We start from the raw sequence: 27,572 nt of genomic DNA, 5'->3' as shown, positions 1-27,572 counted from the left end.
ATGTTTTCTTGTGTCTCTTATTATTTTGGCTTAAATTTGTGTGTGATTTTGACTCTAATATATTCATTCTTAAATTATCAGAGCAATTGTAAAACCAAACTATTTCACACTTTGAGAATGCCTATATGTAAAACAGTGTAAGTGTTGAATAATTAAAAGCAATAATGCTTTAAAGTAAGAACTTCTTCCTAGTGAATAATACTATACATACTATTTTCCCTTTGTCATTGGAAACTTTCGTTTCTCAGTCAAATATTTGTTTGATACCTTTAAAGTATATAAAAAATTTCCAGCCAAATGGTGATTTTTTATTTCAGATTTTTTACAGATATGAAATCATTCTAAAACAAATTAATGGAGTATTGTTGGAAAATCAATACACTGCAATTTTAATAACAAAATAGATTTGGTATCTACCGAACAGAATTTGTGATAGTTGATAGAAAGTTCTAAAAATCAGTAGGCTCTTTTACTGTGGCATAGGAAATTGGGTAATCAGATTTGATTTGGTGGGATCTCTAAGCATGCTATATATGTGTATATATCTTGAAGTAAAAGGAAAATTTAAGGACTGTAATCAATTATTCTACTTCCTTCCACTTTCCAAACTATCTTCCATTGATTTACTTTGTGAAATAAATTTAAAATAATATACCCAGTGTACTATCACATTCTTGTACACATTTTCAATATCTTATTTTTTTGAAGAAAAAAATGCTAAACTTTATTTCACTTGGGTTCCTGTTGTGGGTACTTTATACCCCAATATTGACTATAGTTGTGAGCATTTTTCTGAGTAGAATTGATTTATGATGCACTCCGTTGCTCTCCACGCCATTTCTAGCAAAACGACACAGAAGTTCTGCCTCCATACCCATGTAATCAATAGAAATCAAAGCAGACCAGACAAAGCAAGCCTTTCTTACAAAGTGATTGGATACTAAATGTTACCTTGTGCACAGTGTTTTGGGATAAATAGCAAACACATATAACTTGTTAATTGCTATTGTTATATGCTTTTCAGAAGATCAATTTATATCTAATACTGACACTATAAAATGGTTGTTGAATCAAATGCTTTGTTTGTGAATAAATGGCCGTACATTATCTGTGAATGTTATTTCTGCTGACAGTATTTACTTCTTTATTTGTAAAGACATAGAAACTTAGACATTTTAAAATAAGGATAATTGGCTAGGAGCTGCTGAGTGGCTTATGCCTATAATTCTTGCTAATCAAAAGACTGACATCTGGGATCAACCTGGGCAGGCAACAACAACAATTAACAACAACAACAACAAATCTGGAAGTGTAGGTATAGTTACAGTTGTACAGTGCTGCATTAAGCAAAAAAGCCAAGTGAAAGTACAAGGCCTTGAGTTTAAGCCTGACTACTGTACAATGAGCAAAATGAAATATTTTTTAAATTGCTAAATGAAATATTCAGAAAGGGAATGGCAAATACAGTTTACATTTTGTCAAATTGGAGGATTTGGAATTCTCTGAGCCTCCTTTATTGAAAGGAAACTCTCAGTCCTTCTAGCATGTTATAGATAAAATAGCACCATTATTTCTGGATCACTTTCTATCTCTACCTTCAAATTACATTCATATATATTTGTTGTAAAGTTCAATAAAAAGTCACAATGGATGGAACCTTATACCAGAAACATGTTACGTATTATCTGCATGTATATATGTATAAGTACATGCAGATTATATGTAGTATGTGTATATATGCATACAGATAATATGTAACATGTTTCTGATACATCTATATCTATAGATATGCACATGAGCTTCAACTCTGGGCCTGGGCACTGTCCTTGAGCTCCTCAACTCAAGGCTAGTCCTCTACTGCTTTGAGCTACAGTGCCACTTCCAGCTTTCTGTTGGTTAATTGGAGATAAGAGCCTAATTCTTGTCCTGGGTGGTTTTGAACTGCAATCATCAGATCTTAGCCTCCTGAGTAGCTAGGATTACAGGCATGAGCCAGCATCTGGCTTGATCTGCATATTCTTTTTGTTTGTTTGTTTGTTGTTAGCAGTGGAGATTGAACTCTGGGCCTGGGCGCTGTCCCTAAATTCTTCAGCTTAGGATGAATGCTCTACCACTTGAGCCACAGCACTTATCTATATTCTTACAAATAAACATTTACTTACTTGTGTATGACATTGCAGTTAAAACCAAAAACCTGTGGATGGGGCTACATAGAACAAGGAGTGAGGTAAATGCTGAGGCAATACGAATGCCGGCAGATCTTCTATGTCAGATCTAATCAATGGAAAAACAAAGTAAATAATATATCTGTATTTTGTTGTAGGAAGATCCTTGTTGTAGTATGGAGTGGAAAGATTTTGGGAACTACAGTGTATTCCGGTGGGGAGAAAATTATTACAATCATCTCTGGGATGGGCAATGGCTTAAAAATCAAAGAAGGAGAAACGGATTTGTGGGATATTTTGGATATGATATTTAGGCCTTGGTTATAAATAAAAGCTTGAAAATAAAAAAGAAGCCAAGCATGTTCTTAGATTTCTAACCTTGGAAAGCAAATAGTTTCACATACTACTACTAAAGATATAGGATAAAAAAATGAGAGAAGACATGGTATGCCTTTGACGGATATAATGTATCTTCAATTGTAGGCTTATTGATTCCTGAATGATTTGAAATATCTCTGTAGAATAGCAAGTGAACTCTCAGTAAGCAACCATCCAGCATCTGGTATAGACTGGCATCTTTCAGGAAAATTGATATTAGACCTCTTCTCTCTCACATACACAGGCATCATTTGGAGATGTGTGTGTGTGTGTGTGTGTGTGTGTGTGTGTGTTATCTAGAGCCATTCTGTTCATACTGTCAAACAAAGATTTATAAAATATTTCATTTTTATGATACTATATAACAGCATTACTAGGGAAGATATGGCCCTGGCAGTATCACATTGTATCTTCATCTATCAATTGGAAGTGTCTGTCTTGAAAGAAGAATTTAGTGATGTTCAGAAAGCTCATTAATACAAATAGTGACCTCTATTAGCCTCTATGTCTCACAGAATGGTAAATTCTTTCTGTTGGGGTGGACCCTCTCATTATCATACCTAGTATCTTATAATGATAATAGGGTTTTCTATGTCTCCAGAAAGATTTTAATAATTTTATTTTTTCTATTCAATTCACTAAAGCGACCTCTTTTAGCACTATTCCTTTCTCTCTCCCTCTCTCACTCACTTTTTCTTCCTCCCTTTCTCTCCTTCTTTCTCTTTTTCTCTATACCTCTTTACCTCCCTCCCGATTTCTTTCTCTAAAGGAATATTTCATATAGTACTAATTTCTAGTACTAATTTATTTACCATCTTTTGTTGTAACAACTGATCTCACACCTTAAAAATACTACTGTGTAAACAATACTCAGTCAAGTTTTTGAATTTGGATATGTCATACATTTCCTTTACAGGTCTTGTGTCAAAGTTTTTGGGAACAAACCAAGAAGAAAGCCATGAAAGTAATATAACAAAATAATTTAGGATATGTGTTTAAGTGAACTTCCGACTGAATTGATAACTGGACACCATGGGGAATGCCTGTTGTCTGACAGAAATCAGAAGGATAATGTTACCAGTTCAGTCCAAGAGAAACACTTTGCAAGACTCCCATCTCAACAGAAAAAGTTAGGCATGTTGGTAAATTCCTGTCTTCCTTGCCATCCTGGCAAGCAAAAATGAGGTGGGTGTGTTTTATTAAACATTATTTAGTCATATATGTGAATTATTTTTTTACCAATATTTTGGGGGTCATGGTAAATATCAGTAATAGGGAAATTGCATAGTAAGAACAATAGCACCCCCAATACTCTTGTGACATTTTTCTGCAAGTCAAATTCTGTTTATAAAAGAGAAGTTTGCTAAAAAAAAAAAAAATAAATAAAACTACATTTAAAACATCTGTAATTGGCCAAAAATGTGTTATGCACTGTTTTATACAATATAGTCTTCCCTCCAATTCATGTAAACTCCTGAAGCTATATTGGCCCTGTCTAGAGACAAGGACTTGAATCAAGTAGGTAAAAAGAAAGAGAATCATAAGCATGAAGCCTTTAGTCCAACAGGACTAGTGTTCTTATAAATCAGGAATAAATTAGCTCTGGTGTACCAGAGCAAATGTCAAAGAAAGAAATAGAGAGAAGGTGAGCATCATCGAGCCAAGGCAGGCTGAGGAGAAACAAAAACAGTCAGGATTCTGACATTTATTTTCTCCTTCCTTTTTGTATGTGTGTGTGTGTGTTGGTTATGGGGGCTGAACTCTGGGCCTGGGCGCTGCCCTTCAGCTCTTCAGCTCAAGGCTAGTGCCCTACCACTTGAGCCACAGCACCACTTCCAGCTTTTTTCCACTTATGTGGTGCTGAGTAATTGAACCCAGGGCCTCATGCATGTGAGGCAACCACTCTACCACTTTACCAACTTCCCAGCTCCATTCTTCCTTTTTGAGAATCTAAGATTTACTTGTTTTAAGTTACCCAGTCTCTGGTATTTTGTTATAGCAGCCAAAGTAGCCCAAAACAATGACATCTGGTGAACACATGAGTTAGATTTCAGGATTTTTTTTCTTACTAAAACACTATTAAAATTGTCAGAATAAACACACATATACTCTACAAAGTAAACATGAGAATACAAATTTAAAATTGCTATAAAGCATTTAAAAATCCCTGTTAAAACATTGAAAATAAAGTGCATATGAAAAGATCATATATTTCCAACTTTTCCACAAACATAGTTGCATATATGATTTTTCTCATTTAAGACCATAATTAGCTTACTTCAGTCCATATTATTTTACAAACTATTTCATAAGTATTGGTATTAATATTGTTTCCAACGTATTACATCATGCTACACTTATAATAATAGATTTTCTAATGTAAAACCTCAGTTTCTGATAACAGGATAAAAATCTTAAAAGTAAAATATATAGTTCAAAGATTATATGCTCTTGAAGATAAATCAAATTGAAAAATATAACAACTAATTTTAGATCTAAATTACAATGTGTTAAGAGTTCTCAATTTCTCATAGTTTTACTAATATAGACAACATTTGTTTACTATTTGACTAATATCAGTACATATACCCTTTTATGATTTATTTTTAATTCATTTTTTAACAAAGCTGAGTGTTTTATGTTTATGTTCATTTGTCAAAACAAGCAATTTAAGTTAGAAATTCATGCAAAATATTTCCTATAAAATCTTCTACAGCCAAGAAATGAAGAAATAAACTATAAAATTTTAATCAAAATATTTGTAGTAATTTTGTTTTTGAAACACATTAAATTCACACAAAAATAAATTAACTTATAACCTATGTAAAATTCAATATTTTGATATTTTTAGACTACACAATTAAAAAAGATATGCATATTTTTTCCAAGGAGATCCTATTGTTTTATATTTGAAAACTTTTTTTGGGGGGGGTCCAGTCGTGGGGCCTGAACTCTGGGCTTGGGCGCTGTCCCTCAGCTCTTCAGCTCAAGGCTAGCACTCTACCACTTGAGCCACAGCTCCTCTTCCGGCTTTTTATTTTCTTATGTGGTGCTGAGGAGTCGAACCCAGGGCCTCAAGTATCAAGGCAAGTGCTCTACCACTAAGCTACCTTCCCAGCCCAGTATATTTGAAAACTTTTTACTGGCAGAATTTAAACATTGCATGTATTTTTTGTTGCAGTGCTGAAGATTGGGCCCTTGCACATACTAGATAAATATTCTAACACCTGAGACATACTCTGTTTATTAGTTTACATTTTGTCTGTGAGACAAAATCTCCTTAAGAGTACACTGTCTTGCTTCCTATTCCTCCTACTAAATTCGATTTTGGGAAAACTTAGCCATACAGTTCTCAATTCAAAAATTCATGCTGAAGCACTAAAGACCCTGAGTACCAAAGCACTCCTGAGCAAAACGAGTCATGTCAGATATCACAATACTAGACACAAAAATATAGTGGTTATCACAACACACATATAATGGTTATCACAATACCGGACACACACACATACACACACACACACACACACACACACACACACACACACAAACATACACACATGAATATATATAGTGGTACTGGTTTCAAAACGGAAATGTAGATCAATGGAATTAATTAGAAGATTCATAAGGAACACTCATAACCATAATTATCTGAGTTTCAACAAAGACATAAGAAACATATCCTGGAAAGCAGATAGTCTGTTCAACAAATCATGTTGAAAAAACTGATATCCACATGTAGACAACTGAAGCATGGTAGCTGTGTCTCACAAAATTTAATCACAGAAATTAATTCAAAATGGATAACACGTTGAAAGTATGGCCTAAAGCTTTGAAACTACTAGAGGACAACATAAGAAAAACTCTTGAACATATTGGCATAGCTAACATCTTTTTGACCAGGGCTCCAATAAAATAAAAGCAAGACCTATCAAATGGGATGGCATTAAAAAAAAGAAGAAGAAAAGGAAGAAAGTAAGAATGCTTTTGTTCATCAAAACTAATATTTACCAAAACCAAAGGCAATCCCTCTAATAGAAGAAAATATTCATTAAATGGATAATGAATAAATGAATAATGAAATAATGAATAAATTTCCAAAATATAAAAAGCTCAATAATTAAACAATAAATGTTAATCCACATAACAAATGGGCAGAATAACTGAACATACAGTTTTCAGAATTATCAATGGCTAATAAATACATAAAGTAATATTGAACATCCTTAGCCATAGGGAAAGTACAGATCAAAACATCACTGAGATTCTGTTTCACAGAATAGGCAGAATGACTATCATTAAAGAAAACAAACAACTATTTCCAGGAAGAATACCAGGGAAAGGAATCCTTAGGATTGTTAGTGGAAATATAAATTAGAATCAGTATGTATGTCATCAAAAATTCAAAAATAGAACTACCATATGATTCTGCTATTCCACTCTTGATCATCGATCTAAGGGAATGCAAATCTGCCTATAATAGAGATATCCTGCAAGTCTGAGTTTCTAGCTTCACTATTCAGGATAGACAAACTACAGTGTTAGCTGAAATGTCCCCCAACTGATTAATTTATAAAGCAAATGTGTTAAGCTTATGCAACTGAAGATTATTCAGTCATAAAGAATTAAATAGTATCATTTGGCATATAATAGGAATTTATTATGTTAAGTGAAATCAGCCTACTAACAAAGATGATGTCTCATAATTTTGATCATATGTGGAATCTAAACAAAAAAGAATGATGCATTTAAAATAAAGGGCTGTAGGAAGTAGTCACCAGTGGTAGAGGGTAGGGTCAGAGGAAAGGGTGAATTGAATATGGCTTAAGCATGAATATGATTTAAGTACTTTATATGCAAGTGTAAAAATTCAATAACAAAACCCATTAAAATATTTTTAAGGTGGGAAAATGAATCATAAAAACTGATAGAATGAATTTTATCGAAATAAGTATGAAAATGCCACAAGAAAACTCTTTTGTATAATTAATAGGTATTAAAGATAATATATGTGTTTACATTTTACACATAAAAATTAAATATTACTAGTTTTGGTATCATATCAATGACTATATATAATCTTTATCTTTGTTTCATTATTAAAAATAAAATAGTTTTCTATATATATTGACATTATTAAATAACTAATGTTTATATTTATCCTGATTCATTTACTCACTTGGGAAATAATCATAAATTTATATTGTTTTATTTTCTGTTATCCCACTCAAAGTAGAAGTCAAAACTTGTCTCCTTACTTGTTTTAAAAAATTTTGCTTCTGAAAAATAACTTACTTAAACGTGTTTACACTTTCTGAACAGCACTTTTTTTTGACAGTTCTAGGTTAATGTAACCTTGGAGAGTTTGGGCAGAACAATACTCCAACTTCACTGAAAAGAATGAATTTATTTCTTCCAATATTTATTCCTTCTACAAGACCTGGATAATTAAATTTACTCCTTCTCTAATGAGACTATTTTGCTTGCTCCTTCCACTCAGCCAGCAATTTCCCTTTAGTATTAATTTGAAAACTGCATGTTTTTCTTCCATTAAAGCAATGAAATACACTACTGCGTGCAAAAGCAATAATTTGTAATCATAAGTATTTTCCCTCTGGAAACTAAAACATGGACAGTTTTAATGAACTTGCATAACTATGAAAATTATTTTCCAGCTTGATTTAGGTAAACATAAAAGAAAATTTTAACTGACAAATTTTGAAATCATGAAGTAGGTAAAAAGAAAAGTAAAACTAATGGAAGAATACAGTCATATACATATTTGGTTATTTACCTTAATTTGAAATTATTTATGTATATTTATTGTAAAGATACTGTACAGAGGAGTTACAGTTACATGAGTGAGGAAATGAGTACGTTTCCTTTTGAGCAATGTGACCCCCTCCTTTGTTTTGCCCCTACCATCCCCACCTCCCCAACTCCTCCTTCTGCCACCCTCAAAGGTGTTAAGTTCGTTTTCAACATAGTGTCTTGTACATCTGATTGTTACAATGGGTCATCCTGTATCCTTATTTCAGCATTTTGTTATTTCCCTTCCCCTCCCCAAATTAGAAAAATGTATATACAAGATGCAGGACACCAGAATCAAATACAGTGACAACAGGAGTTATACCATGGGGGAAGAACATATAAAGAAACAAAAAAAAAAATCACATAGTACATTGTAAGTACATTAAACAAAAGATAAAATCTCTTTTGTCCCTATCTTTGGGTTCATTTCGCTTAGCATCAGCTTATATGGTCATATGTACATAGCTTTTGAATACTTCTGCTTGTCCTAGACATATACTAGTTATTACAGATACGGGGATCCATGGGACCTATGTTTCTTGGGGCATGGCTTACTTCACTTAATATAATTTTTTCCAATTCTTTCCAACAGATGCTGGAGGAGATGTGACCAAAAGGGAACCCTACTGTATTGTTGGTGGGAATGTTAACCTGTTCAACCACTTTAGAAAGCAGTATGGAGGTTCCTCAAAAGACTACACATAGAGCTCCCCTATGACCCAACAATCCCACTTTTAGGCATTTACCCAAACAATCACAAAGAAGGCTATACTAAAGCTACCAGTACAACTATGTTTATCGCAGCATTATTCACCATAGCTATAATATGGAACCAACCTAGATGTCCCTCAGTAGATGAATGGATGAAGAAAATGTGATATATATATATATATATATATATATATATATATATATATATATATGTCTCCATGAGAAAGAATGACACTGCCTCATTTGAAATTATTTTTTAAGGTAAAATGACACAAAGAATAAAGATTAAGGGTTGACTCATAATTCACGATACTAGAATGAAAAGAAAGATCTAATTCTACTGATTTTGCTATCCTGAAAAGTAGTGGACCAAGGTAAGTAACCAAGATAATGTGTGTTTTCAATAGAGGAAAGATGAGAAAGACATTACACTGGAATTATCCACAGCATTTCCAGTTGTCTCTTTTTCCTGTAGGCATTCATATTGGGAAATTGACCACAGCTAGCAATCTGGGCTTAGCTTAAGCCAGCCATCTTTCCATTTCCCATGGAATGGGCACCCTCAGAGATTAGCAGACAAGTCACTTGTCTGGGTAAGTAAATATTAAAGAATTAAAGCTAAATCAAATGGAAATAAACTTGATTCTTCATCTTTCATTTTAAATGAATGATAATTCCACATACACTTCTCACAGGGTCAGATGCAGCCAATATTTAAATTTTTAACATTTAGAGTATATTTTGTACATGAGGCAAAATGTATTATGTAGTTAGACTGCAATACAATTAACTAAAAATGAATTTTTAAGGCCAAATATAAAGATCATGTCATTGGCCTAATACCTTAATTTCAAATTACATTTCTAGATCATTATTAAAGATATTCGTTAATTTTTAGCTAGAGTGTTTATCCCAGTTATTCTAAATAACTCTGAAAAATTTGTGTTTCAAATCTGGCAGTTTTATTTTATTAAATGAAAATAAGACGCTAAGCATCAATGAAAGCATGGCACATTTTGTGATGTAGATATGGGCTACAGTAAAATGGTCTTTATGTGTTTAGTAAGGCTGAAAGTCACAATATCAAAATGCAAATATTGACAGTGAGCTCTTCCATCTAAAGAGGCTTTGAGACTCACTTTTTACTCTCTTATGTGTTGTTGTACATGCAACTAGACAATTCTATCTTCCTATAAAAACTAGAACGTATCTTTATAGAAATTTTAAGTGTCTGAGTGGTTGAGGATTGTCAGGTGAAGTATAATTAATTAGTTCTAATGGAGAGATGCAATCAATTTAAATTTCCCTCTGCAAATATGTAGATTACTCTAAGGAACAAAATATGCTTGTAACACTAGCCACCTGGTAGATTATCCCCTATTAAATGTCATTGTATTCTTACTAGTATAGTTTCATTGCTAATTTAAGATTGAAGTTTCTAAGGAATGATAGATTAAATTTATTTATTCTTTCTCTGATTCTTGTTGGTTGGTAGATTCTTTTCAACATGCAGTTTCTACTAAATCTGTATAATTTTGTGAATTATATTTTGAAAATACTATAAAACTGTCAATGTATATGGACACTATTATATACCATAATTAAGTCTTAATAACTTTGCTATTTTTCTGAGGCTATTTCTTCTAGTCTTAAAGTTTATCAGAAACTGGCTAAAATTATTTTAATGAAGCTTTCTTTCCCCTGGAGTCCCATGTCATTTCTTTCTGAAAGAAAATTCTCATTTATTTATGGACTAACACAATAACATTAGAAAGTGGAGATAGGGGCTGGGAAGGTGGCTGAGTGGTAGAGTGCTTGCCTTGCATGCATGAGGCCCTGAGTTTGATTCCTCAGCACCATATAAGCAGAAAAAGCCGGAAGTGGCGCTGTAGCTCAAGTGGTAGAGCGCTAACCTTGAGCTGAAGAGCTGAGGGACAGCACCCAGGCCCAGAGTTCAGGCCCCACGACTGGCCAAAAAAAAAAAAAAGAAAAAGAAAAAAAGAAACTGGAGATATAGGTGATCTAAAGTGTTACCAAGTTTCAACGTGACATATATAAAAGACTTCCCTGGAGATGAGTTGTCATTTGTTAAGTGAGAATTCTATTCTCAAATGATTTTCCTGCAAATTCATGAAATTAGCATCTGATATATTTAATAGTAAAAAAAATCGAAACAAATGGAAAAAACAAAACAGAATCTGCCCTGGTGCCAGTGTCTCTGGACAGCTGAATCCATCCATCTATTCAGAAAAATTAACTAGATACTACCTTGAAAATACCAGCAAAAAGCAAAAAAAAACAAACAAGCAACAACAACAAAAAAACGAGACTTGCTGTGTATCTCAAGTGAAGTGCACTTAGCTGAGCAAACCTCAGGCAAGCTTGAGGTCCTAAGTGCAAAGGTTCATACTGAAAAAAAGTCTGAAGACAGACTTGAAATATCTCATTCACCCCTCCTATATGATTGAAACATAGAGATTCACTTAACATTAACAACATTTAGGTATTATCTAGCTTTTTATTGAAAACAACATAATGTTAATCTGTGTGTTTAATATGTGATTTCTTTTCTTCTTACTAGAAAGAGATAAAGGCAAATGAACTCTATTTTTAATCTTCCACAAACAATGTAATGGAATTTTATTTTTATCATGTAATATATGTAATGGAATTTTATTTTTTTGACTATTCAAATGAATCTTTGATTACACTTCCTTTGCTTGTTAGAACATTTCACCAAGTCACATTCTCGTCTTACCTGACATATACATCATGTATTTAAAACTTTATTGAAATAAAATATATAACAAAATAAAAAAAAATTACAGGTAATTCTGTTCCCTACTGTGCCCCCTTCCCACATTCCTTCAGATACATCACAATTACTTGATTATGTTTCCATCATTTCTTCTTTTTTTTTTTTTTTTGCCTTCGTGTGGGGTTTGAACTCTAGGCCTGGGTGCTGTCCCTCAGCTCTTCAGCTCAAGGCTAGCGCTCTACCACTTGAGCCACAGTGCCACATCCCGTTTTCTGAGTGGTTTATTTGAGAAAAGAGTCTCCCAGATTTTCCTGCCCAGGCTGGTTTTGATCCGAGATCCTCAGATCTCAGCCTCCTCAGTTGCGAGGATTACAGGCATGAGCCACCTGTACCCAGCTTGTTTTCATCACTTTTTTAAGCATTGTAGTTCACTAGCTTTGAGTGAACATTTGTTTGTTTAAAGTATGAAGACATTTTCTTTTGGTTCCAAAAAAGTCATATTATGGCTTATCTCTTGAAATGTGTACACCCTAAAGATTTCTAAAATGTGTTATCTTTTGCATTCTGGTACTGTGACTTGATTTTAAGACCTTGCAAACATGAAATTCTTAAATCAGAGTTTCAAATGAATGTTCTGCCAGTAGAGAAGGCAGAAAATAATCTTAAGACTTCATCCTCTGGGAAGTTAAGGGGCTGGGGTCACAGAAATGGAATGACAAAGGGTTAACAAAGCAGTGATACTCACTAGACATGATGTTGAAAATGAACTATACAACTTTTTCATGGAGACAGGATGGGAAAACTGAGCGAAGGCCAGGAAAGGGATGACATTGCCTAAAAAGAAATATACTCCTTATGATGTATGTAAGTGTAACCCCACTGTGCATCTCCTGTATGAGAGCTATAAAAAATAAAAATCTTAAAAAAAATCCTTTTACAGTCATCCTTATTGCTTTGAATGATAGCAGTGGACATATCTGTAATCATATACAATGGCCACTTTTCAAAGGATGGACATTTGAATATCTGATATGTTACTATTGCTATACTGAATTTGCATTTCCCCTTACTCCATCTAATGTGGTAGAATTAAGTATAAATAGAGTTAGATAATTGGTCAGAAAGTCAGGAAAAATCCAAACAACTTCAGCTAGGAATAAATAGGAGTCAAAACTGTAAGACCCCAAATATTACCAGGTGGATAAAGAAATAAGATTTTTATAGTTAATTAAGAAAATAAATTAAAAGTCAAGAAGGACACAGAATACATTTGTACATTAGTACAGGATTTATTACAAAAGTGCAATCCAGTGTTAAAAATCAGAGTGCCACTTGGTGAAAAATAAATGAGTAACATAGTGATGTGTGTAAAAAATTAGTCCCAGAGGTCTTGCCCAGGAATTTACTGATTCATCTTTATATGCATCACTGACATGTTTTGTGGTTTCTTTTATTCTGGAAGCTTCTGCAAATAAAAAAATGTCAATAACATCATCATCATCCTTCTATTTATGACTTCCATTTTGTTGCTTTGATCATATAATTGTTTCAGGATGTGTTTCTAGAATTCCTCTTGACAATTTTAATTCCCTAAAAAATATCAGTACAGAAAAATTATATGAATAAATGTGCAATATTTTTACTATAGTGGAAATGCAACTCAAAATTACAGTGAGATTCTCTTTCACCCTAATCAGAACAGCAATTATTAAGAAAGCAATCAACAATCATCATCATGGAGGTGGTGAGAAGGGAACTCTTATCACTGTTAGTGGAAATGTAAATTAGTGCATCCACCAATTTAAAAGAATAAAGTCATATTTCCATTGTGTTGCCTATAGTCAATTAGTACTTAATTATTTTAAAAAAATCACAGAGTCATGAAAAATATGCAGCTCCAAAGTACTATTTTTCATCTTTCCTTTATTTTTCTTTTTTATGAAAGATCTGGGGTTTGACCTCACATTTTTAGGCATGCTAAGATATTATAGCACTACACAACAAAATCCAGACATTTGTGCTTTAGTTTTCAAATAGAGTCTGATGTATTTGCCTGGAGCTGAGAACAGTCAAGAAAAATTCTACCAATGTCTTACTCATATATAGGATTCCAGGTGCACACTACCATACCTGGCTTTTTAGATTTGGATGGGGTCTTATTAACATTTTTCCAGGGCTGTCCTGGAACCACAAGTTTTTGAATACCTAATTCCTGCATAGTTGTGATTGTAATCATAAACTACTCAATCTGGTAGTTTGCTAGTTTCAAAAAATTAAACAGAGTAATCATATGATGCAGCAATTCAGCCCCTAAATATATATCTTTCAATACCAGAAACAGATAATCACTTAGAATATTTACACAATGGAAACAATAGCATCATTAATTTAGCTTCAAAATTGGAATAACCCAAGTGCCTATTAACTGATAAGCAGATGAATAAAATGTAAACAAAATTTGGTACAACAAATTATTATTTAGCTATCAATATACCATGTCTACTGGAATTGAAAAGTCACTTGTACTCCGTACACATGTACAAACATGTCAATCAAAAATAAAACAAAAATAAATGCAACAGCAGTATATGACAGAATGTATGAAACTTGAAAACTTAAGAAAAGTTTATATTTAACTTTTATGATGAAGTGTAAAACAGTGGAATTAGGTTTTTATTCAGGAGGCACAAAATGTTTAAAATTAGATTGTTCCTATGGTTTTATACTGCATTGATTCATAGACTTAGAATGTGTGAAATGTGTGGTATCGACATTATATATCAATAAAAATGTTTTATACTAAACTTGAACACATAGTAAAGGGAATGTTAACAGCTGACAGGAATTAACACTGAATAACAGATCAGTAGAATTAGAAGTGAAATGTCTACATAAGTAAAGTTGGAGATATTATCTCTTGCATCATCTTTCTCTTCATATCAAAATCCCTCAACCTTTTGACATTATTTGACATCCAAATAATGAACCCAATTTCTATTAGGTGGCTCGGCCCTTTAGCATCATTGCTTATAGAAAAGGCACGTAGAAAGAAGAAGAAAGGAGAAGACACATAGTGAGTCACAGCAGAGAAAATTATCAGGAGAGAAAGTCTGTAAGTAATTGTCATCAGTCACTTCCTATTTCTAACCTCTACTCATGCTTTCAAGTCTGGTTGGGCTTAGTTAATAAACTAAAATGTATGACAGGCAGTCGATTTGCACTCAAGTTAGACAACTAAAATAACCTCTAAATGGAGGTGTGGTAGGATGGATGCAGCGTATGATCTAGATGAAACGAAAGACTTTGAGTAAATGTGGCTAGAAATGTATTGAAGTCAGAAAAAAGTAGAGAACATATAATCTGTAATGTGAGTAATATAAAAATAATAATACAAAATATATATTCATTATTGGACTTAGAAAATTACAGAAAAGATAAAAGTTAAACCAGCAGAAAACAAACAAAAATGGGCAGCATTTTTATAATTTTCTTTGATAAGCCCTTTTGTTAGCAGTCATAGTTTCATGAGAAAAATATAAAGATAGAAATTTAAAATGACATCTTATCAAAAAACTCTAGTCTAGAATCACAAAACGTTGTTGACCTTCATATATCACTCAGTAGCACATTTTGGGGTAGAAATATAAGGGCAGATTTATAATCTGAGAACTTGCTCATGTGTGGTGAGAGTTATTGAATTAATACCACATTATTGTTGAGTTACATTTGCTGTATATTGATTTGTTCGAACTAGTGGTATGTTGCAGGGTATTAAAGAAAATTTTGAGTTTGACTTTACAATTAATAAAAGGCTACTCTTGATTATTCTGGCACTTAATTCCTTAACATTTTGGGTCGAAAAAATGATACATTAACTGTCCAAGTCTGCTTATAAATCTTCACAAGAGTTTTCTTTTTAGAACCTACCATCGGAAAGAACTGCAGAAATGTTAATAATAATGTGCAATAACATAAAATAGTACCTAGGAGATAAGAGTATGTTATTTCAATGGTATATACATGCAATGTAAAATCAAAGAATCCTCCAAGAGAAAATAAAACATGAAAACAAACACCTTTGTAATATACAAACTCCCTATGAGATGGCATGATTAGGTAGATGACTACTACACTTTTTTCTTCTATTTTCATATGTCATAACAAGTATCACTCACTTGACTAGTGTCCTACATAATAAACTATAAAGTAAAAATCAGTAATAGTAAAAGAAGCTGTATAAAATGTCTGTGTTGCTAAATTATTATACATGTATTCAGGTGACAGTGAACTTTGGTTTCCACAAAATTGTTTTGTGCAAAAAGAAGTACTAAAATAAAAGAACATAAAACTCTGTGGATAGATTTTAGTGTACTTTATCCCATTTAGTAACATTTAATCTACTTCAAATGCTACAGAGATTGTTAAAATGTGAAAGCATTTTACAGTTAATTATTCGAAACAAAATTTGCTGAAACATTCTGTCTTCATAATCTACATATATGTGTATATATGTATGTATATACATGTATAAAAATATATTTTATGTTCATATTTGCATATTTTATACATATCGGTAGCATTCAGTTTTCAAACTTTTTTGGGGGGGTTGGTCATGGTGGCTGAACCCTTGGCCTGGGTACTGTCCTTCAGCATTTCATATCAAGGGTAGCACCTTACCTCTTGAGCCACAGAGATACTTTTGGCTTTTTTCTGCTTGTATGGTGCTGAGGAATAGAACTCAGGGCCTTTTGCATCCGAGGCAAGTACTTTACCACTGAGCCAACTTCCCAGTCCCTCAAACTTTATTTTTTATCTTGTGAATGAGTTTTATTCTGGATGTGAAGTTACATTTATTAGTTTCCTGAACACTAAACAAATAAAATTTTTATGATCATATTCATGTTTTAGTATAACATCATTCAAACATTTTATTACATTTTCAAAGTAGTTCTTAATTGAAAATATTAGTAAATTAATATATGAATACTTCTTAACATGTAGGTTAATGTTTATCAAAGTTAGAGAAATACGGTTCAATGTTTATCCAAGTTAGGAGAGAGAAGAAGAGTTCCCTTTGCAGTGTTCATTGGAATACCAGGTGTTTTAAATGCTAAATCAATCAATAACTTTTATCATGGATGCTGGACTTTGGTGTGCTCATGATGATGATGGCTTTTAATAATACTTAATTATCCAAACTGATTCTGTTAGAAAAATTCTTTGTCAAATTGTAATATCCTACACTGAGAAGAGATAATCATGTCATCTTTATTAAAACATTTCTCATCAAACTTTCCATTTTATCTAATAGTGAAAAGAACACTAGTCAAGTAAATATTCAATGATTCTATCTTTAAATTGAAATATTTTTGAAATTCTCTTTTAAATAAATTTCCCATTCATCTATCTATGGATCCATTTGATTTTTATCTTACATATAAAAGTCACTTCAAGTCTCTTTATCTGTCTACTTAAATATTATTTGTTTGGAAGTACTTGGGATTCAATACTAATGAATCCCTATTATTTCTATGTCCTGGAACCTTTCATTCTCTTTTGTATTATTGTGACTGGTGCCAGATTTTAACTCAAGGCTTCACACTTTGCTCAGCCTTCTTACTCACAGGCAGTCTACCACTTAAACTATACCTGTAGCCAAACATTTTAGTGAATATTCTGAGGATGCAATCTTGTAAACTTTTTCAACCTGTACTGGCTGCAAACTGCTGTTCTATATATCTTAGCATCTTGGGTAACTAAGATTACATGTGTGAGCAACCGGTTCCTACTGACAATTGCATTCTACTGTAAGCAGTATGTACTCTTATAATCATGTATACATGTGAAATCCAGGTTGATGAGAAAGTCAAGAGGTTTGTGGTATTACCAGCTTTTTGTTTTCCTTAAGTAACAGAGCCTTAGCTGTTTATTGTAGTCATGCTCTCCATTATCTACTACCTGGTGAATGCTCTGGAGATGGAGGAATAGGAGAAGGCAGCAGGGAATCTCTCACTCTATACTAAGAACCACAAAAAGTTCCATGACAGCTTTAATATACAGGGATAACAGACAATTATAGGCCATCAATGACATAAAAGAGGAAAACATTGACAATGTTTTCACCTAGACTACTGCTAAGTTTGCAGTGTGCCTGCCTGTGGGCAGTGGGCCTTCCCACTCTCCTTTTCTGTTCCTACACACTTCACAATAACTAAGAAGCAAAAGAAAGGCGTCCTAGTAGTAGTATGTAGGATCTGTGTGGTTCCTTTAAATCCTCACCCCTCTATAAATAAGTAGCTTTGACATCAAAAATAAACAAAAGTTACTGACTGCAGTGGTGTGAAAACCTTAGTTGTATAGAGGATTTGTACAATTGTAAATTAGAGAAAGAAAACAATTGAAACCTTTTATTGAATAGTGGTCTGTTGAATGTGGTTAGAAGAACAGTAAGAGGATATATAACTGGGCACTGTCCCTCAGCTCTCCAGCTCAAGGCTAGCACTTTACCACTTGAGCCACAGCACCACTTCCAGCTTTTTCTTCTTATGTGGTGCTGAGGAATCAAACCCAGGGCCTTAAGCGTAAAAGGCAAACACTCTACCACTAAGCCACCTTCCTAGCCCCACTAATGTACTAAGATTATATTAAGATTCATGCATATTATTTTAGTGTAAATGCACTACACTATGTGTGTGTGTGTGTGTGTGTGTGTGTGTGTGTGTGTACACACACACACACGCAGGGGCAACTGTCAAATATTTTAACAGTTGGTGCCACAGCAGAGCCCAAAGGGGTCTTGTAGATTACTTGCTGTGCAGACAGCTGTACTTAGTTTCTGGATTGAAGCCATTTCTAGTGGATAGGAGCTGAAGCATCTGCATATTACTAGATGTAGAGATATTTCGCTTTTTAACAGTCCAAGTCCAAAACTATATAAAATAAGATTTTAGCCTCAAGTAGACATATGAGTAGATATGTAAATTTTCTATTACTTCAGAACTATTAGGATTAGAAACATTACTAAAATTGAATATTTTTGGAAACAGCTCTGATCCATGTGTGATAATTATGACTATTAAAAATGTATAATATTTAATAATACTGCATTGTTATTCTACATTTACTTGTAATCTTTAATATGTAATTAACAGCTATTAAAGTTTCCAGCGTGATAGTACTTTATTATTGTTTTCATTTTCACTTCTCAAACTTCATGTTATATTTTACAGGTATTGATGATTCATGCACAATATTTGCTTAGAAACTTTTCCAATTCAAGTGATTCCTTTATCTGTGTAAATTCTATATCTATGAGACAAACTTTTCAATATTTTTCCTTAATTCCAATGTCTTCTAATTCTATTGAACTAAAACAACTGATGTTTGCAAAAGCATCTCTGATATGGTTTCTCCTTTCAGGTATTAATGGAATTTAATATTCTTTGACAAACAAATACTGTAATTATTTCATTTAATTACTTTCTGGAAACTTATTTGCATTTTACTTATCTCCATTTCTCCACTTTTCACATTGATTTTCTTGTGAATTACTGTAGACTTTTGGTTCCATCATTTCAAAGGATCTTTATTGTAAGCTTTATCCTTTCAAAATCGCTCACCCATGCCATAACCTTGGCACTACACAAACTCTTAGAGAAAGGCTATATTACCCCTCAAGTACATGAAGCACCTAGTCCTATACAAAGAATACTTACACACTTGAAGATGCTCATTTAATCAAAAGGCCACATTCTCCAGTAATATTCTTTGTTTTCTTTGAAAGTTTGGGTCAGTTGTTAGTTTTTTTCTTAAATGTTAACATGTATAAAATGAGCTATATCTACATACAGTATGATGAAGAAGGTTAAAATGAAGCTCCTTATAGTTTAATAAATTAAATATGATATAAGTATAAAACAGAGTCTGCTTGGGAAAGACACCAAGGGAAAAGGGCAAAGGCAATAGAGGAGAGTGTTGAAAGGGTTGGTGAGGATCAAGGTACTTCACACATATTCATGAAAATAGAATATTAAAGTACATTACAGCACACTAAAGAGAGGGGCTGAAGAGAAAAGGAAGAAGAACAAGAAAGTGAAAATGAAAAAGGACATTACAGGTAATCTGGTATTATAATATTGCATTAATACATCCATGCTAAAGAAAAATAAGAAGAAAAAGAGCATGACTGAAAATTATGGACATTCTTTCATGTAATTCATTTTTTGTTATTTTATTACTTTTATTATTGTCATTAAGCAGTTATACAAAGAGTTGCCATTTAACAAAGCAGTTTATGAATACAATTGAATTTCTTAATGTAAGTAAATAACATAATGTAATTTCCTTTGGTTCATTTTCCAGTGGTAGACATTATTATTTTGTGCCAACTTTACTTGCTTCCATTTTTATTTTTTATGAGATAAATATGCATCATTTTGTTGTTTATGCTTCATGAAGTGAAATGACTGTGCATATTCTTCTCTAAGTATTTTCAATCACATATTCAAAATATATTTATATTTCAAGAACCATGAAGGGTCTAAGAATTTACCCTACTGGCAAATTGATGAACTGGTTTGTTACAATTTCAGAATCTTGCAAAACACATAAGATTCCTCAGTGAAGATAAGAAGAACTGAATACTACCACCACCTCATACAAGTGCTCATGGGTGCATCTTGTACCCCAAGTCCCACAGGGTCAGGTTCAAGTGGATACAATACAAATTGTATACCTGTGCCAGAGTAAACACACATGCACAAGCACACCACACACACACACACACACACACACACACACACACACACACACACACACACACACACACACACTACAGAATTTAGGCTTCTTAGCCTGTTTTATTTTTAGTTTATACAATTTTCCTAGATGGAAATTTTCACCAATTTTTTTGGTGTTAGATTTTTAAATATAAACCAATGTCTGGTTTGTGTTTGGTCTTTCTAAACCAGAGCATTTTTATATTAATTGATATGTCTCTTCATAATGTTTGAAGAGATATTTAATGCTCTACATTGATTTTAAGGTAATATTCATGAGGGTGTCTATGTGGCATATATATGCATAACTATATCATGTATATGTCATATATATTCATATACATATACATATGTATATATACATATCTGTGCAATTAAATTTAGCATAATATAATTAAAAATCTGATCTTGATTTATTTTCTAAATAAAATTTTTTACAATTTTAATTGTTCTAATGCTGACCATAATATCAAGCTTTTAGACTGACACATGTAGATTTCATGTGTTGACATGTCTCTGAAATTATTTTATTTCCACTGTACTGTTGATGGACACATAGACTAAAGTTGGGGGGGGGAGATAGAAAGAAAGACAGAGAGAGCTTCTCCCAAGGCGTGAGAAATATCTGCTGCCAGTCTTCAAACCTGGGAGTCCCTGCATGTCACTAGGATGGGGGTCAGTTACTGGGTTGAGTGCAGACGAGACATAAATGGACCTAGACTACAACACAATGAATTCTATTTTTACTGAAAGTTGAGTAGTTTTCAAATCTACTTTCTTAGTTCTTTGTGCCTAGCTAATGTGCAATGTGGTATGTTTGTTTATTTTTGACATATTTTAAAGGTATTGATGTGGATTATCAACTTTTCTCAGCTTGGTAATTGCCTTCTGGGGAAAGGGATTTCTAAATTCACTCATGTAGATTGAGAATTAACTTGACTTTTTCCTTCCTTGGGCATTGTCCCTAAGCTCTTTTGCTCAAGGCTAGTGCTCACTTTGACCTATAGCTCCACTTTCAGTTTTCTGGTGGTTAATTGGAAGTAAGTGTTTCATGGAATTTCCTACCTGGGCTGGCTTTGAACCATGATCTTCAGATCTCAGTCTCCTATGCAGTTAGGATTACAGGTATGAGCCACTAGCACTTGGCACTGAAATATTTCTTATAACTACGTTTTTGTATCTCTTTGTTTCTGTTTTAAAAGCACTGCCAGTATGACCAGAGATTTTAAAATATGGATCTAATTGAAAGTCTTATTGTGATCATATATATATATATTATTTTTTTAAAGTCACATACTACATGTGTACAACTTGATATGTTTGGACAAATGCAAGTAACTGTGATATTCTTATGAAAGTGTTGACGGTGTTCACCTATTGTAGAAAATGTTAATAAACCATTATAGCCAGAGTCTTTCCTAGTGATATTTACATCTATATGCTTAGTATGAAATTTAGTAAGAATTTGGCACATATCCAGTTTTTTAAATGGAAATATATTTAATTGCCTAACTTACTGAAACTAACTTATAAATGTATACTTTCTTGCTAGTGCTCAGGTTTTCATTTAAGATTAGCTAAAGACTTTTTTAAACTGCATTTTTTCCCAACATTCCTAGCTCTTGATTTAGAACCTAGCCACTTCTTTTTTTTTTAATTTTTATTTTTTTATTGTGAAAATACTCTATAGAGGGGTTACAATTACATGGGCAAGATAATGAGTATATTTCTTATCAAGCATCTTAGTCTCCTCCTTTGTTTCCCCTTCCGATCCTTCCCATCCTCCCCCCACCCCCCCACCCAATCCTCGCTAACCGCCAGCCCCCTCACCGCACCAAAGTTCGTTTTTCGTCATAACGACTTGAACATCTCATTGTTGCTATGGGTCCACCTGTATCCCTCTTTAAACGATTTGTTTTTCCACTTCTCCTCCACAAATTATACCGACATCAAATACAATGAAAGCAGGGGTTATACTGTGGGGGAGGGACATACAAAGCAAAAAAGAAATAATCTTATAAATGTGTTAGAAACAATCGCATGAAAGAAAAAAAACATTTGAATACATATCTTAGGGTTCATTTCCCTAACATCACCTTATCTGACCTTTTCTGCTTGACTCAGACATATACTAGATATTGCAAATAAGGGAAACCATGGGACCTATGTTTCTTTGGGCCTGGCTTACTTCACTTAATATAATTTTTTCCAAGTTTTTCCATTTCCTAACAAATGGGGCAATGTCATTCTTTCTGATGGAGGCACAGAATTCCATTGTGTATATATACCACATTTTCTTGATCTATTCATCTACTGAGGGACATCTGGGTTGGTTCCATATCTTAGCTATAGTAAATAGTGCTGCAATAAACATAGTCGTGCTGGTAGCTTTAGTGTGGTCTTGTTTGTAAACATTTGGGTAAATGCCCAAAAGTGGGATTGCTGGGTCACAGGGGAGCTCTATGTGGAGTTTTTTGAGGAACCTCCATACTGCTTTCCAAAGTGGTTGAACAAGTTTAGACTCCCACCAACAATGTAGTAAGGTTCCATATTGTCCACATCCCCTCCAGCATCTGTTGTTATTAGAGTTCTTGATTTTAGCCATTCTAACTGGAGTGAGGTGTTATCTTAATGTTGTTTTGATTTGCATTTCTTTTATGGCTAGGGAGGTTGAGCATTTCTTCATGTGTCTATTGGCCATCCTTCTTTCCTCTTCAGAGAAGTTTCTCTTTAAGTCTTTAGCCCACTTATTTATTGGGCAGTTGTTTCTTTGAGGATTTGTTGTTGGGGCATTTAATTTTGTGAGTTCCAGGTATATTTTAGATATGAGACCCGTGTCTGTTGTATGGCTAGTGAAGATCTTCTCCCAATCCGTGGGCTTTCTATTGATCTTGCTAGCTATGTCATTTGCCCTGCAGAAGCTCTGCAACTTCATGCAATCCCATTTATCCAACCTTTCTTTGATTTGTTGTGTTTCTGGGTCTCTATTAAGAAAATTTTGGCCTGTGCCAAGGAGACCTAGGGTTTCTCCTAATCCATCCTGTACTGTTTTCAGAATGTCTGCTTTGACTCCGAGTTCTTTGATCCATTTGGGGTTGATTCTGGTGCAGGGTGATATATAAGGATGTAGTTTTAGTTTTCTACAAGTAGTTAACCAATTTTGCCAGCACCATTTACTGAACAGGCTGTCTTTCTTCCATTCTATTGTTTTAGCTCCCTTATCGAAGATTAGATGGCTATAGGTCTGTAGGTTCATTCCTGGGTTTTCAGTTCTATTCCATTGGTCCTGAGGTCTGTTCTTGTGCTGGTACCAAGCTGTTTTGATTACTATGGCTTTATAGTAGAGTTTGAAATTTGGTATTGATATTCCTCCAGCAGTCTTCTTTCTATTGAGGATCGTTTTTGCTATTCGTTGTCTTTTATTGTTCCATATGAATTTTTGGATTGCCTCTTCTATTTCCTTGAAAAATGAGGTTGGTATTTTGATGAGTTTTGCATTGTAGATAGCCTTGGGAAGTATTGCCATTTTCACGATCTTGATCTTTCCAATCCAGGAGCATGGGAGTTTTTGCCACTTTCTAAGTTCTGTTTTGATTTCCTTCTCCAAGTTTTTAAAGTTTTCATCGTAGAGGTCTTTTAGTTCTTTGGCTAAGCTATTTCCTAGGTATTTTATTTTTTTTATGGGGATATTATGAATGGAGTTGCTTTCCTAATTTCAGCACACTTTTCTCATTGTTGGCATACAGAAAAGCCATTGGATTTTGAGTGTTAATTTTATACCCTGCTACTTTGCCAAAGTTTTGAATCAGCTTGAGTAATTTGGGAGTGGAATCTATGGGATCCTTTAAATACAAGATCATATCATTTGCAAAGAGAGAGAGTTTTACTTCTTCTTTCCCTATTTGGATCCCCTTTATGTTTGCATCTTGTCATTGCTGTAGCTAGGCATTCTAATACTAGATTGAAGATAAGTGGAGAGAGTGGACATCCTTGTCTTGTTTCTGAGTTAAGAGGAAATGGCTTTAGTTTTTCATCATTAAGTATAATGTTGGCTGTAGGTTTGTCATATACAGCCTTTATTGTATTGAGGAATGTTCCACGGATTCCTAATTTTTCCAAGACCTTCATCATAATGGGGTGTTGGATCTTGTCAAATGCTTTTTCTGCATCTATTAAGATAACCATGTGAGAACCTAGCCACTTCTGCTCTCTACATAATTTTATTCCAAGTATAATACTACAAGTCTTTCTCAAATATAGAACTGAGGGATATACTGATGGTCATAGTCCTCAAATGAATAACCTACTCTTATGAATTCTTATGTTGTAATATTTTAACTAATGGTTTTGAATTCCATGGACACAGTACACTCTGTATTTCCCTTTAGGTCTTATTATTTTATCAAATGAAATTGAGATGAAAATGATTCTGTTGCATATAAGGTAAGATGAGTTGCTGATGAGCATTGTTATTGTATTCAAACAGACTAAAGTCCAAATTTAAATCTACTGTTCAGTTTTCACAACTTTATTACCTTGTCCAGATTTACTTTATTTTGTTAAAGGAGAAAAACTTTCTACAGAACTTGTTTATAGGTGAACTGATTATCACTGCTTAAACACATTATGGATATACAACTGACAGATTTTATTGATTCTGCAGCAAATTTTCTTTCTTTGGGCACTATGTATATCAGGACACACCATAATTCTTTGAATGTGCTTCAATTCATCATTTGACATTGAAAATTTTAGAACGTATGTCCAAGAGCAGTGACTCATTTTCTTTGTAATCCTAGCACCACAGGATGTAAAAAGCAAGAGGACTGCTGATCAGGACCAGCCCAAGTAAACTTGGTAATACTACATGTCAAAAAATGATCTAGGTATAATGGCACAAGAATAGAATACCAGCTATGAAAGAGCGTGTGGGAGGGTCTTGTTACAAGGCTGGCCCTGGAGAAATACTGTAAAATTCTATCTCAAAAATAACTGAAGCTAAATGTGAGGAAAAATAGATTGGGGAATATGGTTCACTTGGCAAGGCATCAGTCTAGTAGCACAGGGTCCTGAATTCAAATGTGAAAACCACAAGAAAATGAAGAAAAGGAGAAAGAATGAGAGGGGGAAAGGAAGAGAAAAAGAAAGGAAGGAAGGAAGGAAGGAAGGAAGGAAGAGAGGGAAAGAGGGAGTGAAGGAGGGAGGGAGGGAGAAGAGAGGGAATGAAGAAAGGAATTAAGGTAGGAAAAAAGGAAGGGGAAGACAGAGAGAGAGACAGAGACAGAGACAGAGAGAGATGTCAGAAACTCTGAATGGAGACCAATATTTGAGTGATTCCAAAAGTCAAATATTCATATATGTAGGATGTTTCAGTATTAATTCTTGACACAGTTATGAACAATAAAGTGTGAGAAATTTCAACCCAGAATTTTAAATATGTGCCGGGAGATACAGCTTAAATATTAAGATTACAGAATAATACACTATCCAAAGCAGAAATCTTTTGGATATTCAGAGGTTTATATTCTCCCTTCTGTCCTTCTGCTCCTCTTCTTCACCTCCTCCCCATCCTTCTTCCCATCCCAGTCCTTCTTCCTTTTTCTTATATGGGGATTCCAGAGCAGAATTAATAAGGATTTGAAGTACAAAGCTGTATATATATATATGTAAATTACAGCTTCCAATCCTGGGTTCCACAGTGCTAGAATCAGGATATGCTTGAATTTTTTTTTCAATTATATGACTCCATGGTTGCATGCTTGTCCATTGTGTTTTTCCCTTTATCTAAACTAGATTAAAGTAAAATTGTGACCAAATCCTCAGTATACCTGTCCTTTACCAAACAAGTGTTTGTCACTTCACTAACAATACAGGATAAGAAATAATTTTCCCATCATTTCTATTGAAGAAATTTGCATTTTATTTAACAAAATGAACTTTATTATTTCCATGGATTTAGGAAGGAGCAAGTATAAGCTTCAAAAGATGTTTATATCTGAGTTTCACTTACTATAAGATTAGTAAACAGGGGCTGGGAAGGTGGCTCAGTAGTAGAGCGCTTGCCTTGCATGCATGAGGCCCTGAGTTCAATTCCCCAGCACCACATAAACAAAAAGAAAAAAGCCAGAAGTGGTGCTGTGTCTCAATTGGTAGAGCACTAGCCTTAGCTGAAGAGCTGAGGGACAGCGCCCAGGCCCAGAGTTCAGGCCCCACGACAGGACCCCCCCCAAAAAAAATTAGTAAACAAATGAATTTAAATAGAAGGCATTGAAATACAGATGTGTTCATCTGCTAAATGAATAAAATATTTAAAAAAACCAGAAGCCAAACAAAAAATAGATCTAAATACCATGGGGAAAACGTTTGATATTAATATGTATATACTACTTCTGTGCTTTGTGTTAGTAAGAAAGAGAATATTTAAGAAATCAAAGCAAGCCGGCGCCGGTGGATCATGCCTGTAATCCTAGCTACTCAGTAGGCTGAGATCTGAGGATCATGGTTCAAAGCCAGCCTGGGCAGGAAAGACCGTGAGACTCCTATCTCCAATAAACCACTAGAAAACCGGAAGTGGTGCTGTGGCTCAAGCGGTAGAGTGCTTGCCTTGAGGGACAGAGCCCAGGCCCAGATTTCAAGCCCCATGACTGACAAAAAAATAAATACATAAATAAATCAAAGCAGTTGTGTGAGGAGTTAGCTGGGCAGAGAAACTTTTGTATGGGTAGGAAATGTAGCTAGACTATAGTAGAATACTAGAGGATCTGGAATACTAAAAGGCAAATTTTTTTATCACTGTCCATTAACACAATCACTACTCAAGTTTTCCAACTATATGTATCTGTGAATTCCTGCTTTTGTTAAAAATTGAATAGAATTTATGCCCCCTTAAAGTAATATTATGGAAATACATCATGCAAACATAAAAGCAGCTTAATGATATCTATTAAAAACACTCTACTAAAGGAGAGA

Source organism: Dipodomys spectabilis, unplaced genomic scaffold (assembly GCF_019054845.1).
Source record: "Dipodomys spectabilis isolate Male_0828 unplaced genomic scaffold, ASM1905484v1 ptg000115l, whole genome shotgun sequence".
NCBI classification, from domain to species: Eukaryota; Metazoa; Chordata; class Mammalia; order Rodentia; family Heteromyidae; genus Dipodomys; species Dipodomys spectabilis.
This window is presented reverse-complemented; position numbering follows the sequence as displayed.